This window comes from Daphnia pulicaria, unplaced genomic scaffold (assembly GCF_021234035.1).
Source record: "Daphnia pulicaria isolate SC F1-1A unplaced genomic scaffold, SC_F0-13Bv2 h1tg000174l, whole genome shotgun sequence".
NCBI lineage: Eukaryota > Metazoa > Arthropoda > Branchiopoda > Diplostraca > Daphniidae > Daphnia > Daphnia pulicaria.
Genome location: NW_025804861.1, coordinates 5,001 through 15,000, shown reverse-complemented (window position 1 = coordinate 15,000; position 10,000 = coordinate 5,001). Strand labels below are relative to the sequence as shown.

General features: G+C 49.0%; 3 non-coding genes across 3 annotated transcripts in view; all 3 read left to right on the top strand.

The window, feature by feature from the left end:
- Nucleotides 1-4,428: 4,428 nt before the first annotated feature.
- LOC124319521 lies at nucleotides 4,429-6,723 on the top strand. Its single transcript, XR_006913219.1, has one exon. It is a non-coding gene; the product is annotated as a small subunit ribosomal RNA (ribosomal RNA).
- Nucleotides 6,724-7,659: 936 nt separating this feature from the next.
- Nucleotides 7,660-7,812, top strand: LOC124319514. Its single transcript, XR_006913211.1, has one exon. It is a non-coding gene; the product is annotated as a 5.8S ribosomal RNA (ribosomal RNA).
- Nucleotides 7,813-8,453: 641 nt separating this feature from the next.
- The window catches only part of LOC124319516, a 4,575-nt gene continuing 3,028 nt past the window's right edge, over nucleotides 8,454-10,000 (top strand). Inside the window, exon 1 of the ribosomal RNA XR_006913213.1 lies at nucleotides 8,454-10,000. This exon is cut by the window's right edge and continues 3,028 nt beyond it. This is a non-coding gene — a ribosomal RNA (large subunit ribosomal RNA).

Below are 10,000 nucleotides of genomic sequence, written 5' to 3'. Positions count from 1 at the left end.
GTCGATCCGACGGGCGAAGCGAGACAGTGTCAAAAAGTTGAAAAATAAGAAAAGTTGAAAAAATGTCAGAGTCCGAAAAAATGAAAAATTTTTCCAAGTCCCGACGACGGGGTAGTGACGCTGTAGCCGGGACTTGGATGAATGAAAGCGGCTGAAAAAGAGAGAAAGAGCGAAAGAAAAAAGTTGGAAAAAATTTCTAAGTCCGAAAAATTCCAAGACCGGTTTTTGGTGGAGACCGGTCGGCAGTTGAGCGGGCGGCCCGGCCCGGGCTCTGGTGAAAGTCCGGCGACCCTCTCGGAAATGAGCTTTTTCGTACAGTTACTGCCCGGAACATCCACCACTTTCCTATATAGGGAAGAGGTTGTCGAAAATGAAAATTGAAAAAATTTTCTAAGTCCGAAAAATTGAAAAATTTTTCTAAGTCCCGACGATGGATAGTGAAGCTATAGGCGGCACTGGGACGAGCAAAGACGGCTGAAAAAGAGAGAAAGAGCGAAAGAAAAAAAGTTGGAAAAAATTTCTAAGTCCTAAAATTTCCAAGACCGGTTTTTGGTGGAGACCGGTCGGCAGTTGAGCGGGCGGCCCGGCCTGAGCTCAGGTGAATGTCCGGCAAAATTTCGGAAATCAACTTTTTCGTACAGTTACTGCCCGGAACATCCACTACTTTCCTATATAGGGAAGAGGTTGTCGAAAATGAAAATTGAAAAAATTTTCTAAGTCCGAAAAATTGAAAAATTTTTCTAAGTCCCGACGATGGATAGTGAAGCTATAGGCGGCACTGGGACGAGCAAAGACGGCTGAAAAAGAGAGAAAGAGCGAAAGAAAAAAAGTTGGAAAAAATTTCTAAGTCCTAAAATTTCCAAGACCGGTTTTTGGTGGTGACCGGTCGGCGGGTGTGATGGTAAGCCCCGCCTGAGCTCTGGTGAAAGCCCGGCAAAATTTCGGAAATCAACTTTTTCGTACAGTTACTGCCCGGAACATCCACTACTTTCCTATATAGGGAAGAGGTTGTCGAGAAAGAAAAAGTTGAAAAATTTTCTAAGTCCTAAAATTTCCAAGACCGGTTTTTGGTGGTGACCGGGCGGCAGTTGAGCGGGCGGCCCGGCCTGAGCTCAGGTGAATGTCCGGCAAAAATTCGGAAATCGACTTTTTCGTACAGTTACTGCCCGGAACATCCACTACTTTCCTATATAGGGAAGAGGTTGTCGAAAAAAAGAAAGTTGAAAAATTTTCTAAGTCCGAAAAATTGAAAAATTTTTCTAAGTCCCGACGACGTGGTAGTGACGTGGTTGGCGGGACTTGGACGTATAAAGGCCGATGAAAAAAAATGGAAATGGAAATGAAAATTTCTCGATTTCCGACGACGGTGTTTGGCAACGACTCTCTCGCCCGGCCACTGGTCGGCGCGAGAGAGGAGTGAGCGAGACCCGTCGATTCGAAAAGAGAAGCCGTCACACCGTCGAGGCGTGGCGGCTCTCAAGTGGGTTGGTCGGGCGTGTCGTGATGACTCGCGACCGTAAAAAATTCCCACTCAAATTCTCCCATTTCCGACGACGGTGTTTGGCAACGACTCTCTCGCCCGGCCTCTGGTCGGCGCGAGAGAGGAGTGAGCGAGACCCGTCGATTCGAAAAAAAGCCGTCACACCGTCGAGGCGTGGCGGCTCTCAAATGGGTTGGTCGGGCGTGTCGTGATGACTTGCGACCGTAAAAAATTCCCACTCGTCGAAAATTTTCTAAGTCCCAACTTTGAAAACGACGGTTCCTGAAAGTCGGCTGGCGGTTGGATGGGGCAATGTCCCCGTCCAATCGCTAAAAATGAGCCGGAAAACGGAGACATTATGCGGCGGAACATTAGTGGTTTTCCTTAGTATAGAAGAGGTCTCGATTCCTAAACTCGGAAAAATTTTCAGAGTCCCAAAAATTTTCGAAGTGTCGAATAGTTTGGTTTCTCGAATTGAAAATTTTTTTCAAATTTGCGACATTACGACAAGCAGCGATTGTAAAGCCCGGTCCAAATTTTTCAAACGAGTCTTACTTCTTGTTAGTCCGCCTGGCCGATACCAAAGAATGGCCGACCGTCGACTATCGGGCGAATAGACGGGTGAAAGAAATAAAGTCGAAGCCGGTGGTTGGATAGATATCGAAGGGAAGGCGAAAGAGGCGAAAAGGAAAGCGCGAAATTTCTTTAGTAGCTTCGACGCAAAAACTTTGGTATCGACGGGGAGCTTTGGGAAATGAAACGAAGACGCAGAATGGGAAGTTGTCCGGTTCGGCGTTAGTTGTAGTTTCATTTCCACCGTAGCTGAGCTCCTTTCCGCCCGCCACTTCACATGATTTTAGTTTCGATTCCGTTCGATCGCGCTTGCACTGTCTTTGTTTTTTTTTCACTGCTTGGATCGCGGCTTTGCTCTAACCAGTTTAGCCCCATGCGATCAAAAAGTCTTAAAAAAAAAAACCGTTGAACGGAGACGAACTCGATGAGCTGTCGGTGTGTGAAATATCATTCCTTCGGTAAAACCGTTTTCGAAATTTCCGATGGTCGGTATATGTAAAAATATATCCGAACCGCGATGTGGACGGGAATTCAAACGCCCGCTTCACCGATTGGTGCGACAGCTGAGAAGCTCGTCACTCGATCCAACGACTCTTGGTCGAAAAGTTCAGAAGAGGTGCGCGCGTCAAACATTTTTTTGGTTTCGGACGTTTCGTTTCTTCGGCACGTGTGGTTTGTCTGTGGCCGTCTGTGAGAGAAATCGGACGCTTGTTCTTTGTTATTTTACCGTAACAAGACAAGACGGGAAAGATTCTTTCTTCCAAACTTACGGCATCATAACCATCAGCGTTTACCGTCAGCGACGATACGGAAGAGAAAAGAAAATGGTGCGCGTCTTTTCACTTTTTGACACCGTATCAAAAAAAATTACCGTTCAGGCGGAAATGTGTGTGTGTGTGTGTGTGAGCCGAGAGATAAAAAATAAAAAAGCCACCAAACAGAACGCTTTCAAATTATTTCGTGCGGCGTGCGCATATTTCACATTTTGCCGTTTGACGGAAGCTCGTTGTGTGGAACACAGAAGTGGAGATGGACGGAGTTGAAGGGGGGCGAAGACGGCCCGGTCGGACAAAGTCAAGAGATTGAAATATACGAGAGAATTGGGTGGAAGTGATGGCAAATCTATAAAATTCAAAAATCGGATGAGATGCGAGGACCGCAAAATGTGGCGTCGACTCTGACTCTCTTTTACTACGAACTTCCCTTCGACGGAAGATATCGAGAGCTGAGCTGAGCGCCCGCTGAGTATGGCCGGCGTAATTACAAACGAGTTACGGTTGGAGCTATATCGATTGTACGTATCCCGAACGTTCATCGAACAAGCCAGATCAACTCGGCGCCCGGTAAGATGTACGCTCAGTTATGGCCATGACACACGAAGGGAGAATTCAAACGGCTGTGAGTGTACGGCCCGCCCGGAGTTGTGTGTAGGCAGTGACCTCTCAAGAAAAAACGTAAAAAAATTTTTTTTGACAGTCACCGGTCTGCGACAAGTAATCAGTACGAAACTTGGGTGCAATGCAAAAAACATTTTGAGAATCCTTGCTTGACAACAACGAATCTAACACGATAAAAAAACGATCCCCATCGGTGTACCGCTTGCTTTTCTCGCGCTTCGGCGCAGAATCGCTTATTCAGCTGCCCTTGGAATATGTTCGTTTCGTGCATACTTGATCTCGGTCATTCTTCGGTGAACTCTTAAAGAATTGCGCACTTTTATAGGGGTAGTCTGGTTGCTTGTCTCGACTTGAAATGATTTGTTTTTTTCCGCCCATGACTTTCTATACGATGCCTCTATGCTGGCCTCTGACCGCGGTTGTTCCGAGTTTTCTCTTTCTCTTCGAAAGTCTTTGCGGAAAATTCTGCCTCGTGTGACCGTTGAGCGGTGAGGTGTGTGTGTGTGTGTGTGTCGTGCGGGGTGATGCGAGAGTGTGCCTCGGCGGTGGAAAAATAAAAATAAAACTCTGAGCCCACAAAAATTTAAAAGATGTATGCTTGTCAGCTTAGTAAAGCAGGCTTGACTTATGAGCATACAGCACGCCACATATGACCGTCGAAAACCGTAATACGGGAAAAAAAGTTGATGAATATATCAAGACCGGTCGAATGAATCCGATTCACTTTGGGCTCATAGACCGTTGAATGGTCTTTGACTTTGGAAATTGAAATGAAAAAAATCCAACAAACGGATCGGATCGGTGTTTCTCTTCACTGGGACTCGCTGTGACACGCCAGGCGTTGCGATCAAAAATTTTAGTTTCCGAAGAAAAAGAAAAAAAACGAAAAACGTGTTGATTTGGTGTGTGTTTGGTGATGCGTGGGCGAAATAAAAACCCGCAACTCGCCGGATGCATATCAAACAAACATACACGAAATACCTGGTTGATCCTGCCAGTAGCATATGCTTGTCTCAAAGATTAAGCCATGCATGTCTAAGTACAAGCCGCTAGACGGCGAAACCGCGAATGGCTCAATAAATCAGTTATGGTTCCTTAGATCCACTCCATCCTACTTGGATAACTGTGGTAATTCTAGAGCTAATACATGCACTCGAGCCTCGACTGCGGGCTTTCGGGCTCGCAGAAGAGGTGCTTTTATTAGATCAAAACCAGTCGGGGCCGGGCTTTCGGGCTCGCGCACCGTACCAATTTTGGTGACTCTGGATAACTTCACGCCGATCGCACGGCCTTCGCGCCGGCGACGTATCTTTCAAATGTCTGCCTTATCAACTGTCGATGGTAGGTTACGCGCCTACCATGGTTGCAACGGGTAACGGGGAATCGGGGTTCGATTCCGGAGAGGGAGCCTGAGAAACGGCTACCACATCCAAGGAAGGCAGCAGGCGCGCAAATTACCCACTCCCGGCACGGGGAGGTAGTGACGAAAAATAACGATACGGGACTCTTCCGAGGCCCCGTGATTGGAATGAGTACACTTTAAATCCTTTAACGAGGAACCATTGGAGGGCAAGTCTGGTGCCAGCAGCCGCGGTAACTCCAGCTCCAATAGCGTATATTAAAGTTGTTGCGGTTAAAAAGCTCGTAGTCGGATGTCTGTCTTCGGCCGGGCGGCGCCGCTCTGAATCAAGGGTGTTGCGTTTCACGCTCTGGGAGCCCGGGTGTCAAAGCCCGACTCTCTTCACGGTCGGACAACATCGCCGGAGTGGTGGTCGGTGCGTCGTTGTTGTATCTGCGGCCAGAGTTGGAAAGTTCTTTCGGGTTCTTTTTTAAATTTTGGTCGTAGTTGACTCGATTCGCTCCACCCAGTCAATCGTTCGGGGTGCCCTTCACCGGGTGTCTCGGGCGGCCGGCAACGTTTACTTTGAACAAATTAGAGTGCTCAAAGCAGGTGTATCCCAACGCCTGAATATCGCAGCATGGAATGATGGAATAGGACCTCGGTCCGATTTTGCTGGTCTTTTACTTTTGGACCCGAGGTAATGGTCAATAGAGACGGACGGGGGCATTCGTACTGCGGCGACAGAGGTGAAATTCTTGGACCGCCGCAAGACGAACAACAGCGAAGGCATTTGCCAAGAATGTTTTCCTTGATCAAGAACGAAAGTTAGAGGTTCGAAGGCGATCAGATACCGCCCTAGTTCTAACCATAAACGATGCCAACCAGCAATCCGTCGGAGTTACTCCAATGACTCGACGGGCAGCTTCCGGGAAACCAAAGTCTTTGGGTTCCGGGGGAAGTATGGTTGCAAAGCTGAAACTTAAAGGAATTGACGGAAGGGCACCACCAGGAGTGGAGCCTGCGGCTTAATTTGACTCAACACGGGAAACCTCACCAGGCCCGGACACTGGAAGGATTGACAGATTGAGAGCTCTTTCTTGATTCGGTGGGTGGTGGTGCATGGCCGTTCTTAGTTGGTGGAGCGATTTGTCTGGTTAATTCCGATAACGAACGAGACTCTAGCCTGCTAAATAGGTGACGGGTTTTATCAATTGAAACCGAAGGGAGTACGGAGGCGTCGGGATCAGGTGGCGGCGATTCGGGTCTCGGTGGGACTGGTTCCTTTAGTGAGGCAATCTCTCGGCTTGGTTTCGTTGTGCTTTGTTCGTCGGGTGTACGGCCTTCACGGGTTGGTTGCCTGGCGGATGAGGTATGGCGGGGCTTTGTCGGGAATGTCTCGCGGGGGCTGGCTCTATTGTTATTCGGTCGTCGTCATCCCCGGCGATACCTTCTGCTCTCGCGTCCGTCACGCAGTCTTCTTAGAGGGACAAGCGGCGTCCAGCCGCGTGACAGTGAGCAATAACAGGTCTGTGATGCCCTTAGATGTCCTGGGCCGCACGCGCGCTACACTGAAGGAATCAGCGTGTTTCACTCTCCCTGTCCGAAAGGACCGGGTAACCGCTGAACCTCCTTCGTGGTTGGGATTGGGGACTGCAATGATCCCCATGAACCAGGAATCCCTAGTAGGCGCGGGTCACTAGCCCGCGTCGATTACGTCCCTGCCCTTTGTACACACCGCCCGTCGCTACTACCGATTGAATGATTTAGTGAGGCCTTCGGACGGGCTTGTCGGGGTGCCGTCGAGTGGGGAGCAATCTCTGCCCGTGCGGTGCCTACCAACGGCGAGACTGAAAGATGGTCGAACTTGATCCTTTAGAGGAAGTAAAAGTCGTAACAAGGTTTCCGTAGGTGAACCTGCGGAAGGATCATAAACGAACAAGACAAATGTTTTGCGCATATGGCTTTGGTTGAGCACGAAACAACTAAAAGTTGCAAAACAAAAAAAACCCCATCAAAAGTCTTTCGGCGTAAGACATCGTATGAACTATGTGTGGGTTGACGGAAGAAAATCATTTATTTTGAACGGGTATCAGGCGCTCTGATGCGCGGTGGTTTAAAGCGGATTCGCCTTTTCAAATTGATTTTTCTTTCCTCTCGGCTCAAAAAAAAACACAAAGTCTTTCGATTTGGTCTATGGCCGTGAGCAAATTCTTCCTGCTTCGATGGTGAATGTCTCTATAGATTCATTCGACCTTTAGCGGCGCTCACAGTGTTGACGTTAGTAGAGTGAAGAATACGATAGCCCGCCTGGGCCGCGAGTACCGAAGGAACAATAAAGGAGATTTTATAAAGTCTTAGTCCCTAAATCAAACACTTTGAAAAATAAAAACTCGGTGGATGGAGAGTCGGAAAAAAAAAAAAAAAACATCAAGATTTTGAACGGGTATCAGGCGCTCTGATGCGCGGTGGTTTAAAGCGGATACGCCCAATCGAAATTGTTTTTTTTTTGTTTCTCTCTTCGTCTTCGGGATTTTTTGATTCTCGGTGGGGGACGAAAGTGTGAGACTTTACTCTGGACGTTCTTTTCGGGCGTAGATACTCGTGGTTGCGTGCGTGTGCGTCGTATAGACTAACACTCCAAAGCCCGACACTATGCCGTTGAAAACCGAATGTTTTTTAAGCTTGCCCTTCGCCCTCTCGATGAAGTAGGAAGAATTCAAAATCACAATAACACACTAAACCCAAATTCTAGTACGAGTGTTTATCGGAACATTTTCTTTCTGGCTTTCTTTCTCCGCCCTCGCATTCATTTGCTTGGGCGGGTTGGAGAAAAAGAGAGAAGAAAACGAATATGTCGTTTTATATACGACCCTGAACGGTGGATCACTAGGCTCGTGGATCGATGAAGAGCGCAGCAAAGTGCGCTAATCCATGCGAACTGCAGAACACATGGAGCATCGAAATCTTGAACGTAAATGGCGGCCCAGCTTCTCGCTCGGGCCACATCTGACTGAGGGTCGGTCGAATGATGAACGAACAGAGATTTTTTCAGTCTTGGTTTTGCATGTTGGGTCGCGGCGAGATTTATTTTTCACCCGGCCTGACCGCATAAAAGCTCCCGAATCTCTAACGTCTGGGTGCCGCGCGACTTAAGTGTCCGCGATGCCTCAAATACAAAAAAGGGGGAAAAATAAAAGAAGGTTCGCCCTGTTTTGTTTTTTTCCTCTCTATTCAAAAGAAACCTTTTTCGATGGCAAAACAGATGGGAAATTTTTGAGCCAACTCAAAAAAAAATTTTAGAAATAAACACATCTTCTCGAACAAGGTGTCGGCTGCGTGTGCGCGATATACCGCTTCAACGCGAGTTTAGTTGTGTGTGTGCGCCGGGCGTGTCGAAGTGTCGACCACCGCGAATTATCACTCACTCTAACCGCTCGTTATGCAAGCTTGGTTCGCGCACGACGCGTTGTTTCAATACAAAAAGCCGCAGGACGCCCTGTCACTTTTCGTAAATTAATTTTTGCGAATAACGAGAGACTCGCTTTATTTCGAAAAAAAAAAATTTGAACCGGCAATTATTCAATCTTTCCCGGCTTTAAAACGCCAAAGTCTGCCGAGCTAGATAAAGTGTTGTCTCCTTTTGAAAACAAACAATTCATTCTGACCTCAGTTTAGATGAGACTACCCGCTGAACTTAAGCATATCAGTAAGCGGAGGAAAAGAAACTAACAAGGATTCCCTTAGTAGCGGCGAGCGAACAGGGATGAGCCCAGCACCGAACCTCGCGCCCGGTTGAGCGGGTGCCGAGGAATGTGGTGTTCGGGAGGATCGTGCGCGTCTGTCCGGTATCTATCGTCCAAGTCTCCATGAACGGGGCGAGCAACCCACAGAGGGTGTCAGGCCCGTAGATAAGACGAGCCGAGACCGTGCATCGGATCCCTTCCCAAGAGTCGGGTTGCTTGAGCGTGCAGCCCTAAGCGGGAGGTAAACTCCTTCTAAGGCTAAATATCGCCACGAGACCGATAGCGAACAAGTACCGCGAGGGAAAGTTGAAAAGAACTTTGAAGAGAGAGTTCAAGAGTGCGTGAAACCGTTCAGGGGGTTAAACGGGTGGGCCCTCGAAGGTCGAACAAGTCCCCGCTCCCGGCACTTGGTTGTATGCCCTTAACGCTGCATGGAGACTGCCTGAATTGGCGGCTCTCTTGCATAAGTCGTTCTGCGATCGCAATAGCCACGCCAAGGTCCGCAAGTGGGGGGCCTAGTAGGACTCCGCGACCGACTGGGTGTCTGTTACACGGGGCGTCCGTTAGCGAGTTTCGTGGTTACCTTCGCGGGTGCCGCGATGACGAGCGCGGCGTTTCCCAACAGTACTGCCCGGTCGTGACCTGTCTCCTCCCGGGAGGTGTCGTAGCTTTTTTTTGTAAAAGAGAAAAAGTTGCGGTGCTCAACCTGTGGAGGCCCAGAGCGGAGAGTAGAAGTCGGGTCCCACCCGACCCGTCTTGAAACACGGACCAAGGAGTCTAACATGTGCGCAAGTCGTCGAGAAATTATCAAACTAAACTCGCGAGGCGCAATGAAAGTGAAGCGGCCCCGATGAGGGTGCATCCGCGAGGGGTGATCCCGTCTCGAACAGAGCGGGCGCAACCCCAGGGCGTCCGAATGCTCGCGAGATCTTTCCCCCTTAAAAGGGTTTGGTCGAGTCGGCCGGACGAACCCAGAGCGCACACGTTGGGACCCGAAAGATGGTGACCTATGCCTGGCCAGGACGAAGCCAGGGGAAACCCTGGTGGAGGTCCGCAGCGATTCTGACGTGCAAATCGATCGTCGGAGTTGGGTATAGGGGCGAAAGACTAATCGAACCATCTAGTAGCTGGTTCCCCCCGAAGTTTCCCTCAGGATAGCTGGTGCTCGCAAAGAGAACAAACGGAGTTTCATCCGGTAAAGCGAATGATTAGAGGCCTTGGGGTCGAAACGACCTCAACCTATTCTCAAACTTTCAATGGGTGAGAAGCCCGGCCTTTTTCCTTGATTGAGGCCGCGGCAATTGATTTGAATCTGAGCGCCCAGTGGGCCATTTTTGGTAAGCAGAACTGGCGCTGTGGGATGAACCAAACGCCCGGTTAAGGCGCCTAAACGACGCACATTTCGGATCCCACGAAAAGGAGTTGGTTGCTAAAGACAGCAGGACGGTGGCCATGGAGGTCGGAA